Consider the following 15303-nt stretch of genomic DNA (forward strand, 5'->3'; position numbering starts at 1 on the left):
TATTATCGTCAGTGTACAAGGTTCTAGAGTAAGGTTTTGTTTGATATGAGGTTTGTTACCGATACCGGGTGTGTTTTGGGCAACTACTGTGGTCAAAAGTTATTACTGTGAGCGTCTGAGTTGTGTGGTATATCATATGATTACATCTTGGGTTATGGATATGACTTGATACAGCTTGTTCAGACTTATACCGTGTGTAGGTGTGAGATTCGAATCTTGTAAGGAATTCCAGATGTTGGAAATTGGGTTCCAAGGTTTATGGGCTAAGGTTGAATTAAGGATCTTCAGTTAGGTTGTGTCGTTAGGCTTATATGGATTAGGATGACGTAGGATCACGCTTGGGTATGTGCAAGGTGAGTTACAATGATTTTGATGGCTTTGGAACGACTCTTGGCACATTTGAGGACGAATGTATGTTTAAGTGGAGGAATGTAACGACCCGACCGATCATTTTGAGTATTTACACTTCACTCGGTGGTTTGAGGGCATGAGTAGCTTCGTATGATGCATTATGATTTGTGTGAATCGTCGGTTTTGATTTTCAGGTTATTTGGAATTGATTTGGAAGAATGAATTTCATGTTTGAAGCTTTAAGTTGGAGGCGTTGACCAAGTTTGGCTTTTGTGTATTTGACCCCGGACCGGAGTTTCGATGGTTCCATTAGGTCTCAAACTGTGGTAGAAATCATCGAGAACTCTACGAAATCCATATGCACATAACCAAGCCATCAGAGTTGAATCTCTCTAACTCAACAAAGTCACGCAGGTCGCCAAGCCCAAGAGTATTGCCACAAAACACATGTCTCTCACCACATCATTAGAACCAAAAGAACCGATTAATAACCATTACCATGCTGATCCGATCTACTATCAAACTGTCCTATTTCTCCGAGTTTCTTACGAATTGCCTTCTAGTTAACACCTCTCCTTGTATAAACACATGACTGAATAGTGAATGATATTATCAGAAAAATTCCTAAAATTAGTCTCTATTTCTTCCTACAGTTTGTAGGCACCCTCCATTCTATTATGTTGCGATAAACTTTTCTACCTCTTGTTCGTATATTGAGAAGCACATAAAAGTACAATCTATCTTTTAACAGTATCAATTCATGAATTTCACCTATGCTCAACAATAATCAGTTTAAAACATTATATGCTCTTCGTTGTCATTCAACTAACATTTTATTCATTATCAGTTTTCTTCACATAACAAAGAGTAAATTCAGTCGGAGTCGTACAGTTCTTGTTAACTACTCTCAAGTCTTCAGTGGGACCAACAATTTACTGGTAACACAACGGGTATATTTACAATTTATGAAACTAACGGGGTCTCATTACACTTACTTAGGAACTTTGTGGATCAAGTAAAACTGCACTTTATCACCCTTGAAATCCTAAAATTTCTGAATATGACCTCAATAGAATAATTTGATCACAGTTCTGATCCATAAACCAACTCCAGATTCATTTGCTTCAACCTTTCCTCTTTCTATCTCCACAACTGTAAGTAGTTGCAAGTATTTTTGCATGTTTTATTTAATTTATCTATCAATTAATATATAAATATAGATATGTCACAATCCCTCTTTATAATTTTAAGTTTTTGTTAATATGAGTACTTCCATTTTAGGCTTAGAATTTGAAGAACGTAATTTTTCAATCACCATCATAAGATGAGCTTTCTAGGTGTCCGTTGTTTTATTTTTGTTTTGCTCTTAAAAGAATTTTTTTGGATGAAAGGGGCTAAAATATATTGAAATGGATAATAAGGTGATTTCTTCTATCTGCCCAAGTCTTTGATGGGTAGAGTTACCCGGTATCTGTGTTGGTGGGAGGTACCAAGTACCCGGTGGAATAGTATTAGGTGTACACAAGTTCGCTCCAACACCACTGTTATAGAGAAAGAATTCATATAGTTGACACCAACTAATCTGTGATTGAGGCGTAGACTGCTTAGTTTCGTTGTTAGTTTGGTTTTTTTGTTTTGTTTTTGTGCACTGGCTGTGAAATTATGAGGGCTCAATTTTCTGGTTGTGGCAGTGGTTGCAGGAAATAAGAGAGCATTGGAGATTGTTGGTGAGATCCAAGAAACATGGGGTTCGTAGTGACAAGTCTAATTTTCATTGCAATTGGGGTTGTTGCATCTCTGTTTACTAGAATCTGCTGCAGTAGAGGACCATCCACATGCTCTTTTTGTGTCTTAATGTCAATTTCATTTCAGATTTTCTATTGGTAAGTACAAAGATTCTTTGTGATGAGAATGCTTTCTCTTAACTCTTTTTTCTTTATTTGACTTTTACTTTTTATCCATGTAAAGGTGAATCCAGAATCTTAAATTTGTGACTTTGGAGTACCACTGATCCAATAACTTTTTTTATTATATATGCAACTTAATATTAATACATATATATATATATATATATATATATATATATATATGCATACATATATACATACATATATATATATACTTACCAGTATATACATCTCGAGCCAAATGCTGTTACTATGCCTGCACCCTCTGTAGGATTTGTACATTTTGCCTTGTGATGTAAGAATTATATCTTTTGTATCTCCCCCTTCTTTGTAAATATAGATATCTCTGCATCGAAGTACTCAAACAAACTGGCAAATTGGTAGCTGTTTCTGGTTGTGTGTATATTTGTAAGAGCTGAGCTATTTCTTCTTTCATTGCCTTTTGATTACTATCAATTGCAGTTGTATAGTCTCCTTCTCACATTGTTACTCAATAAATAAATAATATTTCTAAGTTCATGATTTAGTTGTTGATGCCAACTAAGCAGATGTGAGATTGCACTACGGCAAAAATACAGCAGTCCACATCTAGAACACTGCTAAGTTTCTCCCTTTAGTGTTCCTGTGTTTCCTCAGCCCTAAAATTCAATAAGATATGTGCTAATTTCTTGTTTGCTAATGTTGAGGGAAACTTCTTTTTGCTTTATCTGATGATTTTACTTTGTTGATGCAGATTGTACCTAACATTGATCATCACGGCGACCGTATGTTGTTGGATGATGTAAGTGTGATCTCTACTTGAACTATTCCGGTTTCAACTGCAAGACAAGATAAGTAATACTCCCCCTATTTCAATTTAGATGACACATTTTTCTTCTTAATCTGTTCCAAAAAAAATAAAATATTTCTATATTTCGAAACAATTTAACTTTAAATTTTTTATTCAACCCACTTTACCCTTAATGAGAAACTTTTATAGCTACACAAATATTATGACCTCCACTAAGATTTTGCCCCTTAAGCTTTTAGCATCACATATATGAAAAGTTTTTTTGTATTCTTAAATTTTGTGCCAAAAAATTACATAATCTAAATTGAAACGCAAAAAGTAGAATTAATTGTCTTGTTTTCCCTTGTTCCCTCTTCTTGTTATTCCGTTGAAATGTGTTTGACTTGAAGATGGCTCGATGCTGACACATCGAGTCTGGTATATTTGGATTTCCTCCTTTAAAATTTTAGGTGCATAAAGTGACTATTTAGTGGAGCAAGGGAATTTCGCTACAGGAAATTCGCTACAGGAAAACTTTTTGAAATTTCGCTACAGGAAAACTAACCGGAAATAGGTTTTACCGGCGATCTTCTTCCACTATTTCTATTTCTTTTCTTTGCAAACGCTGCCTTCCAAAGTAGGAGAATGGGGATGTAAGAAAAAAATTTGTTCAAAAATTGCTGCCAATCTGGTAGAGGTTTTGGATCTGTGGCGACGAGGAATGTCATTGTTTGGATGAATACGTGGTGGGAAGGGCTCTTTTGCTGTGGGTTTTGAGTTATAATGGGGGAAGAGGAGTAACGTGAAGAAGGGAGGGAGATACGGGGGGAGGTTTGGTGGGCGGCAGAACGTAAGAGAAAGAGAAAAAAATACGTCTTTGACCTTTTCTTTCTTTTTCTAATTTGATTTTTTTTGTCTTTTTCTTTTTTACTTATTTTATTCATAAAATTTTTATGTTCACGCTCTTTATACGCATACACGATTTTGTTTAGTTGAGCATTTAAGTTGCCACGCAGATTTTGTTAATGGTCAGAGGGGTTTAAAACATTGACTTTGAGCAACTATAAGTGTTTAAATGAAACTTCTTTAAGTATAGGGACCACAATGACAAACGTAAACAGTTATAAGTATCCGCCAAGCTATTCTTGCCAATCTTTTAAAATATCAATTTTATTTTGCCAACAATCCCCCACCTACTTCAAAATATTTTTAGAAATAAAAGGGTAAAGAATAGAAGAGTAAGACTTGCCGGATTTATGTGGCCCAATGTAATTGATTTGGTATCTTTTGAACTATGAATCAACTTGGACCGATAAAAGTTGACTTACAAAATTACGTGTGAAATATATTATTTTTGTGAACCAATAATTCTTTCTTGTAAGATAGAATCCACCGAAAAAATATATATGAAGAAAATTAATTTGTCAAATCTCGAAAGAGATATGCTTAGGCTATGGTAACCCTACCGATGTGATTGGAGATTCCATAAAATAGGTTCATATATGAAATAACAAGTCAATATTGATATTCAAGCACAAAAAAGGTGACTGCTTAACTGCTATTAATTGAAGGAATAAATTATAATTTTTCATGAATTCATATTCATTAAGGATGATATAGTTAAAACAATACACATCTGATGAATTCACCTATCCTGCACTACTTGTATGCCCCATTTGTGTAATATGTCCACTGTTGATAAACTTTTGTGAATAGCTAACCATAAGATAAAGTGATGTCTGGGGCAAGTGCACAGATAGTCATTATCAAGAATGCTATTTAGAAATTAACCAGTAGTTGTTTGTCCTGACAAAGGGACATTGTCCCATATTGAAAGAGGAAGAGGTTTTTGATGGGTATATAAGCAATTGCTCTTCTTCTAGCTCTTAAAGAGTTGAGAAGAAGGTAAGCCTCGCGCCGTCGTCGTCGTCGCTCGCTCGGCTCGGCATCCGCTTCCGCTTCGGATTCGATTTGGTCAAATGATTGATTGATTAATTTTTTGGACCAAATTTATTTGTTAATAGTAAATATCAACATAAATATTATTAAAAAACTGTTTTAATAATAGAATTGAGGAAGGCTTGTGTATTCCTAGGAAAACTTTCACATGGCTCATGGCTGAAATAGTTTCTTAGAAATAGTTTCTTTAGATTGTTGGGATAACAATGAGACAATCAAATATTACTACAATATTATTTATGGGCAGACACACGAATTGGATGGGCATCCACATTGGACCTCACATCAGATACTGGCTGAGTTGATAGTTTTGTATAGGTTCAATATTGAGAAAGAGAAGCAAACGCATTTCACAAGAGTCGGGGGTCCTCCTGGGGCTATAAACTTTAAATAAATGGCTATGGAAAAGGTAAAAAGTGGAAGAGATCTCCAGAATATCATCTAGAATTTGCTTACCCCCAAAATAAGGATGCAAAGAGTAATATAACCTTTCTCATCTTGAAAGAAGGCAAAGATTTGTCGAATTAAAACATTATTCACAAAAGAATATGATCAGTTGATATAAGATTAGACCACGTGTGACGACCCGATAGGTCATCTTATATTTTAGAACCTAATCCTGCGCTTTGAAGCCTTTAATATCTCATTTTAGCCCTCCTCGATTTACTTGCGCAGTCCGGGCGTGTTTCCGGAAAGCTTTTATGTAAAAAAACTAAGAAAATATGAAAATTTTGGCTTAAAATCCATTTGAGTTGACTTCGGTCAACGTTTTGAGCAAACGGACCCGGATTCGTATTTTGACCATCCCAATGGGTCCGTATCGTGATTTGGGATTTGAGCATATGCCCAGAATCGAATTCGGAAGTCCCTAGCACGAGTTATCGGACTTTGTTGAAATTTGAAAGTAAAGACCTAATGAATTTGAAATGTTTGACCAATGGTTGACTTTTTTGATACCGGGTTCGTATTTTAGTTCTGAAATCCGATATAGGTCCAATACTATATTTATGACTTGTTTGTGAAATTTGGTGAGAAACGGAGTTGGTTTGACGTGATTCAGACGTCCGGTTGTAAAAATAGAAGTTTCAAAATTTTCTTGAAAATTTCATTTGATTTGGTGTTCAATTCGTAGTTCTAGGTGTTATTTTAGCAATTTGATTGCGTGAACAAGTTCGTATGATGTTTTTAGACTTGTGTGCACGTTTGGTTTGGAACCCGGAGGGCTCGGGTGAGTTTCGGATAGGCTACGGAGTGAAATTTTGACTTAGAATATTGCTGTTGTGCTTCAGTTTTCGTTGCAGGCTTCAAGCCTCGCAATTGCGAGGTCAAGCTTCGCATTTGCGACCACTGATGGATTCGCATTTGCGAGCTACTCATTGCATTTATGAAGAGTAGTTGGGGACGCCAGAGTTCGCATTTGCGAACAAAACTTCGCATTTGCGAAGTGGGACTGGGTAAGCAGTCATCGCAATTGCGATCAAATAGTCGCAATTGCGAAAGGGTCAGAGTTCGCATTTGCGAACTATTCTTCGCATTTACGAATAAAACAGAGATGGGAAGGACTTTGCATTTGCGATGGTTCCTTCGCATTTACGTGGTTCGCCAGGTCGCAAATGTGACTTCTGCAACTGATCCAAATGGGACTTAGACCGGATTTTTGGTTCATTCTTCAAATTTTCAAAACAAGAAACCCTAGAGGCGATTTTCCAAAGAACCTTTCTTCCCCAAATCATTGCTAAGTTATTCTAAACTAGTTTCTTTCAATCTTTCACTACTTTTCCAAAGATTTCAACCTAAAATCTAAAGTTTTCATGGTGAAAATTGAGGGGTTTTGGGTAGAATTAGGGATTTCTGAAAAATGAGGATTTAGACCTCAAATTAAGGTCGGATTCCAAAATAAATTATATAATCGGGCTCGGGGGTGAATGGGTAATCGGGTTTTGGTCCGAATTTCGGGTTTGGACCAAGCGAGCTCGGGTGTTGACTTTTGTTGACTTTTTCAATAATGACCTAAATTGAATTCTTTGCAATTATGGGTAGTTCCTAAGGCTTAATTCGAATCGTTTGGTTGGTAATTTGCTAGATTCTATTGGTTCGGAGGTTTGTTTGAAAGGCAAAGCGGTGGTTGAGCCTTGAGTTGGTCCTTGGAGCGAGGTAAGTGTCGTGGTTAACCTTGACTTGAGGGAATAGGACTTGTTTGTCTATTTGCTACATGTTTAGATGTTAGGTACTACGCATATATAAGGTGACGAGTACTTATGCGTTGTTGTCGAGTTAAAGCATGCGGGTGGGACTTGATCCCTTGTAAATATTGCTTCTTTGATCATGTTATCCATGTTTAGACTAGTTATTGTTAGATTGATCATTCTTATCATATTTACGGATTTTTGGTAATAATTGAGTATTGATTTCAAAGTTGAAGTTGGTTTTGTGGAACCAAATGTTGAAGGCTTGTTCTTGTTATTCTATCTCCCTGTTGTTAGTTGTTCATTGCTTTATGGTAAGGGAGAGTGTTAATGCACGAAAGGTGATGTCGTGCCATATTGTGAATGTTAATGTACGAAGGGTGATGTCGTGCCATATTGTGAGTGTTAATGCACGAAGGGTGATGCCGTGCCATATTGTGAGTGTTAATGCATGAAGGGTGATGTCGTGCCATGTTATGAGAGTTAATGCATGAAGGGTGATGCCGTGCCATATCTATTGATTTATATTGTGAGGTTGAGAGTAAAAGCATGAAGGGTGATGCAGTGCAGTATTATTGTTTCATTGTGAGGTTGAGAGTAAAAGCATGAATGGTGATGGTTATCATTTCTGTTGAAATTCTCATATCTTGTATCCCCCTTTAGCATGTCCCCCTCCCGATATTACTCGTCTAGCTCTTATTTGTTGTTATTTTATACATTTACTATTATCTGCACAGGTTTAATATGTAGGTGTCTTGTTAGAGTCTCGTCATTACTTCGTCGAGGTTAGGCTTGACAGTTACGAGTACATAGGGTTGGTTGTACTCATACTATACTTTGCACTTCTTGTGCAGATTTTGGGATCGGCCCTAGATGATTGTGAGGTTAGCAGCTGGACTTGCTTGTCGGAGACCCAAGGTAGATCTGCTGGCGTCCGCAGACCCTGGAGTCCCTTCCTAGTTTCTTTATTATACTACTTCCTTTCTTTCAGAACAATTGTATTTTCTTTTAGACTTTGTTTGTAGTAAATCTTAGAAGCTCGTGAATCGTGACACCAAATCCGAATTGGATTAGTTATTATGAGATTTATGTTATTCCGCAGACTCAGTTTTAGCTTCTGTTTAGATTAATTATTTCTGTTATTAAAATTGACTGAAGTTGACTTAAGAATCTTCTAACGTTGGCTTGCCTAGTAAGTGAAATGTTAGGCGCTATCACGGTTCCGAAGGTGGGAATTCGGAATCGTGACACCACATAACCTATTTTTTTCATCAACAAGACGGGAGATCAACCACCTTGCTCCCTATTTTTCACATTGTGAAAAAAGGAACAAGGGAGTACACAGCTTATATAGACCTTGTTTGGCAGCAGACTTTGAAGTGTAATCCTGCACCCAATAGTAATAATACCCCAGTTTAATAAACTACCTAATTCTTGAACCTTGACTTTTTGAAATGAGAGACTCCACATAAAGAACAACCCTAAAAAGACTCGTCATACAAATTACCTCAGATATGAAATTGGGAAAGACCAGATCAGGATTAATTCTGGAAACATAGAAAAATAAGAAGATAAGTTTTAAAGTTGAAATGAACTTTTATCGTGATCAATGATCTTTACAATGTGATTTGAACTTTTGACAGTTTAAAGATAATTGCTTTTCGGTGGTTGAATAGTTGAATTTTAAAGTTGTGCAATTTCAGTTGCTGCAACTTTGATACTTCGAAACTAGAAGCTCTTTTCCTTGCAGTTAGCTTAGGAAGCAACCATGAAGTAATAAACAATTTGTCGAAAGGATGAAAGTCAGACATATTAGTTAATTACTTACAATTTTGGTCTTTTTCACATTTTCTCCCTTGACTTTAACATGTTAGTCCGCGCAGGGGTTGCAATTATTTGAGTACCTGAAGCCATCTTCTGTTTTTTCTTGCTTCTCTTCTGTAGCTTTAGTTGCATCATCAATCTCTAAGCATAGTCGTAAGTAAATTGTTTTGTAAGTTTCGTATCTTATTTTGGTAAATATTCACATACAAAGCGGACGGAATTAAAAGAATGTCAACCTTGGAAAATATATTCTTCCTTCTAAATAATTCTTGTGTGATAGAAAGAAAGTGTCAATTACATTCTCCAAAAAAGGGAAGTGTCAATGACAGGTTCTATTGAGAGACCTTCTCAGTTAGCAGCTAGGTACTTCACAGTCACGGAGAAGAATGAGGTTGAAATTGTTCAAGTTCTGCCTTATGAATCCTTAAGATAACTGAAAGTACAAGAGGAGGGAGAATTGTTGACTATTTAAAATTTAGTCGACTAACACAAGTATTAGTTTACTAACCACGGCTCAGAATGAAAGTAAGCAGTAAAGAACATTAAATAACACACAGCGATTTATATTGGTTCGGGATCGTTGTGGTACTTACATCCAGTTTCCCTTGGGTCACAAGGGTTCCCTTAAGATCTTTGAATAAATTACAATACAGATGGTTTTACCGTGTTCACCACCAACGAATAGTATCAACACTTAAGTTCAGAATAGTTGACACAACTCTCTTTTGTGTTCTAGATCTCCCTATCTTTTGACACACTGATAACTAAGGATTACAGTGTTTGAACTAAGAAGTAGATAGACTTAGAATACAATGTGTGTAGTTGCACACTCTTCTTCTTGAGGGATCAGCCTTCTTATAGGAGAGAAAAGAGTCGTTGGGTCTTTTGCGAAATCAGAGGCACAAGATCTTTAATTAAGGGATTTGACCCAAGAGGTGCCTCTTCGAATCTTGCTCTTTGACTAGCCCAGATTCAAATGTGACCTTTCTTGTCACAGCTGAATTCAAGGAGACGTTTACGCCGGGAGAGTTTAATTCACGAGCGTGATCTTCTTAATTAGAGGATCCATGATTGGAATCTGAGTTCCCTTGATTGAGGACGAGTCAATCTACTTCTTTTGATTGATTATTAATGTAGTAACAACATCTTCATTCTTTTCTTACTTGCTATTTTGAATCCAGCAGCAATCTTGCTGAGCATCTTCATTCTTTCCTTTTTGTTTGTCCTGTAAATATAACATAAGATAATATTGTCATCATTGAAACTTAAACTTAAACCTATCAATCTCCCTCTTTTTGATGATGACAATCAAGAAGGAGTAAACAAAGTAAAGTAAATTAAAATACTTTCCTTTTAAGGAATTGCTCCCCCTGAGTTAGTTGCTCCCCCTGAGCTGATGCTTCCCTTGAGATTATGATGTTCCTATATTCCCTCCTGAGTTGTTTAATCACATTTTTCACCTCCTTTGACATCAATCAAAAAGGAAAGAGACATACAAAGAGCAAAATAGAACATAATGCATATACTGATAAGGTGGTTAGAGCAGTAGAGCCTTCAGTAGAGGCTTAGTTAGTACAGTCCAAAAAAGAATTGTTTAAAAGCAACCACCAACAAAAAACATAAGCAAAAAGAAATTGTTTGTCATAACATCACAATTAGAGAAATTAACTTCGTCCCAAAAAGTATTTGAGGGTGTTGATTACTTTGGTGCACAAGGAGTCGTACGAATTCTCAGCATCCTTGATGAGTTTGTCCATCTTTTCACTCATGGAATTGAAATCCTTGTCTCCTTGTAGCTCCTATGTCAATCCGAAGCTTGGCCACATCTGTACCTGCCTCCTTCATGACATCCTTGATCTTATCTACTTGTTCTTTCATCTCTACAAGCAGCAGATTGGATCCATCAAGGTAGTGTTGAATTTGTTGAAGATTCAGGGAGGTAGTCGACTGAGAAGCTGGTTGATCAATCGGGATATCAACAAGAGTTGGAGCACTTTCAACCTTGGCTCGCTTAACCCATCCATTATTACCTAGAGTGTACCCCATCATAGAAAAAGCAGTCTTATCATAGGTACTGGAGATGTGCTTGGATGAAAAGGGTGTCAAGTCTACTTTCATAACTTCCAGAATATGAGAGATAAGAAGACCATAGGGCAGGCATGCAGCAGAAGAGGAAATATCCCTTATACTCTCAAGTATATACTGACGAATCCACACAAACCAATCAAGAAGCTTATTATTAACCAGACAATAAAGGACAAAAATATCTCTAATGGACAGGGAACTAAGGGACCTAGATCTGGGAATGAGAGTGGTGGCAATTAAATGGGCCAAGACACGGTGTTCAAATTTAAGATCAGTGTCAGGAGGGTTATCAGACAGAAAACGTTTTGCTTCATCAAAGGACACTTCAAAGTCTTTGGGCCAAGAATTTTGGATAAACACATCATACCCACTAAACTTAGCAGAAAAGATCTTTTCAAATTGGTAGGAGTCCAAAACAATTCTAGTCCCTATAACCATAGATTCCGAATCATCTTTATCATTTACAAACATATTTGCATAAAATATTCGCACAGATTCTTCATACACAGTATTTTCAAGAGTGTCAAATACAGGGAAAAGGTGCTGAAAATCGAAAATTGCAATCACATCGCAATGAAGGCTTTTTATAAGAGAGAGACTTACAAAGCGTCCATAAGCCATGGATTTTGACTTGTAGGACTCAAACCTCGCCTTTTCACTAGGGCCATAGAAGATTAGCTTGTCTTCAGGATCAAACTCCAAATATTCAACCTTGCCCTTCTTACATGCAGCCTTTTAGAGGGTTTGCTCTATGGGCCTTTTGCCGACTTTTTTCTGGCTGATAGGATGATTTTCAGATGAGGCGCTGCTATCATTGTCAGTTCTGAGAAAACCTGAGTCAATTGATGAATCCATATCCATAGGTTCTTCAGTGTTGAGAGGTTTTTGAAACCTTCGACTGCGTCTGGTTGCAAATGAGGGATTTCTTTTGGCTATAGTGAGAGGAGTTGGTTGGTAGTGAATGAGAGAAGTGTTGGAGATGGAGAGTTTTTATCGAGGAGTTTTAGAGGAGCGAAGAAGCTTCTTAGTTACTAGAAGGGTTAAGTGCAGACGAATGTGATGGTTCAGAAGTGACTGATCGGCGATACTTGTAATAATTGCACTTCCACAGAAAATTAATTAGAACATATATAATTAAGGAAATAAAATATTCTGAAAGCGTGTAAAATAATTTGAACACTTAAGAAAATATTTGATTTACAAATTTGGCACAATGCCAATCTTTTTCCGGAGAGTGCAGAATCTTTCTTCCAAAAGCGGTTTTGTAAAAATATCAGCAAGTTGAGAATCAGTGCTAATGAATTCTAAAGTAATATCACCTTTTTCTACATGATCACGGATAAAATGATGTTTAATTTCTATATGATTTGCTTTAGAATGATGCACAGGATTTTTAGGTAAGTAGATAACACTAGTATTGTCACAAAATAGGAGTAGAAGTAAGAGATAAATCATAATCAAGAAGTTAGTGCATTATCCATAGGACTTGTGTACAGCAGCTTCCAACAGCTATGTATTAGTTGATAGTGCAACACAATTTTATTTCTTGCTATGCCAAGATACTAATGCATTTCCAAGCAATTGACATGTCCCACTGGTACTCTTCTTATCAATCTTCTCTCCTACAAAATCAGCATCTGAAAAGCCTCTCAGAGAAAAATTGTTTGAGTGATCATACCATAATCCGAACTCAGGAGTACCAATTAAATATCTAATAATGCGTTTAACAACGGTAAGATGGGATTCCTTAGGAGATGATTGAAATCCAGCACATTTACAAATACTAAACATAATATCTGGTCGACTGACAATTAAATAAAATAGAGATACAATCATCCCTCTATACATGGTTTCATCAACCATTTTTTCATTGTTGTCTTTATCTAGAATGGTAGTTGGACTCATTGGAGGTGCTAATAGCTTTAGCATTTTCCATCCCAAATTTCTTAATGAGCTCCTTGGTATACTTGGCTTGGCTTATGAAAATTCCTTTAGGGGATTACTTGATTTGAAGTCCAAGAAAGAATGTCAGTTCTCCCATCATGCTCATTTCAAATTCACCTTTCATGGATAGTGAAAATTCTTCACAAAGAAGTGAGTTAGGGCTACCAAAGATAATGTCATCTACATAAATTTGAGTAATAAGATTACCTGAATTAGATTGCTTAATAAAAAGAGTTGTATCGATGTTACCTCGTTTGAAATCTTGATTTAGAAGAAAAGAGCTCAACCATTCATACCATGCTCGTGGATCTTGTTTGAGACCATACAAGGCTTTAGTCAGCTTGTATACAAGGTTTGTAAAATTAGCATTTGCAAAACCAGGAGGTTGCTTCACGTATATTTCTTCAGAGATATAGCCATTTAGGAACGCACTTTTGATATCCATTTGAAATAATTTGAATCCTTTGTGAGCAGCGAAAGCAAATAGAATTCGGATGGATTCAAGTCTTGCTACAGGTGCAAAGGTTTCATTATAGTCGATCCTTCTTGTTAAGAGTGATATGTTACAAGTACCTTAGGCATAAGTACTTTGCTTTATGTTTTGATGATCTAACAAACTTACTATCCAGAATCAGATAAGGAACTTGTTACACATTTACAAGACCTCGAGATCACAAAGTTCCAGGTTGGAATCCAGTGTGGGATATAACTCAACTCTTCAGAGTGGAAGGAACAGCTGAGGAAACAAGTCCCTACCAGTTCCTAAGGAGACTGTATGAAGTTAACTTTCCAGCAAGAAAGTTGCTGCCTGTACACACTACTGCACAGGAACAGTGCAGCAGTCAACTTTCTATGGAAGGCTTTTTACCTACCTTTCTTACATCATTGTAAGTGATTCCACTCACGTATAAATACAATCAAGAAAGGTAAAACAACTTACTTCATGAGAGAACAAGATAAAGGACCTGAAGCATGCCTAGTACAATCATTCAAGGTAATCGACTCAAGATAATCTAGGCAGTGTGTGTTTAGATTCACATGAACCAAATTAGGGACCTGATACCTTGGTGTTCCCCTGACAGAAGTATAAGTCAATTGTACAGCTGGAAAGCAACTGCAGAAAGTGATGCCTGCAATAGTGCAAGCAGACAGTGCAGAAGACAGTGCATCAGTCACTTCCTATTGAGATTGGATATCACCATTGTGAATTGACATCACTAAGGTAATATCTTTTGTAGTATAAACCTCACGCAAGGCACAAGATTCAGGTTCCAAGACTTGCAAAATCAGAAACGAAAATCTTCTTCAAGTGCAAAAACAACCTTTCTCAAGAACAAAGCTGCTTCAACCTCAAGGACCGGATCCAAGATTGAAGATATCTTAAGTCCTTTTGTTGAGTCTTTGTTATTTGTTCTTCTTTGTAACTCCTATCTTTCTTTTTAGAAGCTATTTTTAGGAAACCCAAAATCTGTAAACTCTCCAGTTTATGTTGTGACTAGGTTTAGTCATAAGTTAATGTCTTTGTAACTAGAGAGTTATAAAGTGGCTTGTAATAGTGTTATTACAAGTTAGAGTGATTGAAGTCTTTGTAATAGAGTTATTACAAAGTTGCTTGTGGTGAGAGTATCATAAGTTAGTCAAAGTCTTTGTAACTAGAGAGCCACAAAGTGGCTTGTGGTGAGAGTACCACAAGTTAATTGAGTTGAATCCTTTGTAATAGAGTCATTACAAAGTGGCTTGTAATGAGGGTTTACAAGTTAGTGAAGTTGAAAGTATACAAGTGTAGGTCGTGATTTTTGTCCCCTTGAGTTGGGATTTTTCCGCGTAAAAATCCTGTGTTCTTTATTTACTGCCGAGCTACTGTGGGAACAATTAGAGAACCTGATTCCTTATACTGGCTGGTTTTACAGTCTGTTGCTTACAGTGGGAACTTATAGAGAATATGGTTCTCTATACAGTGGGAACTTATCATGTGTCTGATTTACATACTTGTTTAGTAGTTAGCACTGTACCAAACTGATATAGGACAAGATCGTTATACAGTTTGGTTCATCAGTATTTTCAGTGGAAACTCATAGAGAACCCGGTTCTCTATACTGTTTGGTGGACGCTTAGTTTCCAACAATTGGTATCATAGCGGGTTCTTTCTAAAAGGTTAATACCTAGAAAGGATCTACATGGTTGCTCCATCAAACTTCGAGAAAAGTCAATCAAACAATAGACCACAAAGATTTTAGAAGATGGTTCGCAAAAATAGTGGGATCCCAAAGAAAGGAAG

The 15303-nt window shown here is 36.6% G+C and overlaps 1 long non-coding RNA gene across 1 annotated transcript; it reads left to right on the top strand.

Annotated features, from left to right (window-relative positions):
• Nucleotides 1–1346: 1346 nt before the first annotated feature.
• On the top strand, nucleotides 1347–8272 carry LOC107831135 (uncharacterized). The gene is made up of 4 exons (XR_001658289.2): nucleotides 1347–1505; nucleotides 2043–2234; nucleotides 2992–3039; nucleotides 8027–8272. It is a non-coding gene; the product is annotated as an uncharacterized LOC107831135 (long non-coding RNA).
• The last annotated feature ends 7031 nt before the right edge of the window (nucleotides 8273–15303 follow it).

Source organism: Nicotiana tabacum, chromosome 11 (genome assembly GCF_000715075.1).
Source record: "Nicotiana tabacum cultivar K326 chromosome 11, ASM71507v2, whole genome shotgun sequence".
Taxonomy (NCBI): domain Eukaryota; kingdom Viridiplantae; phylum Streptophyta; class Magnoliopsida; order Solanales; family Solanaceae; genus Nicotiana; species Nicotiana tabacum.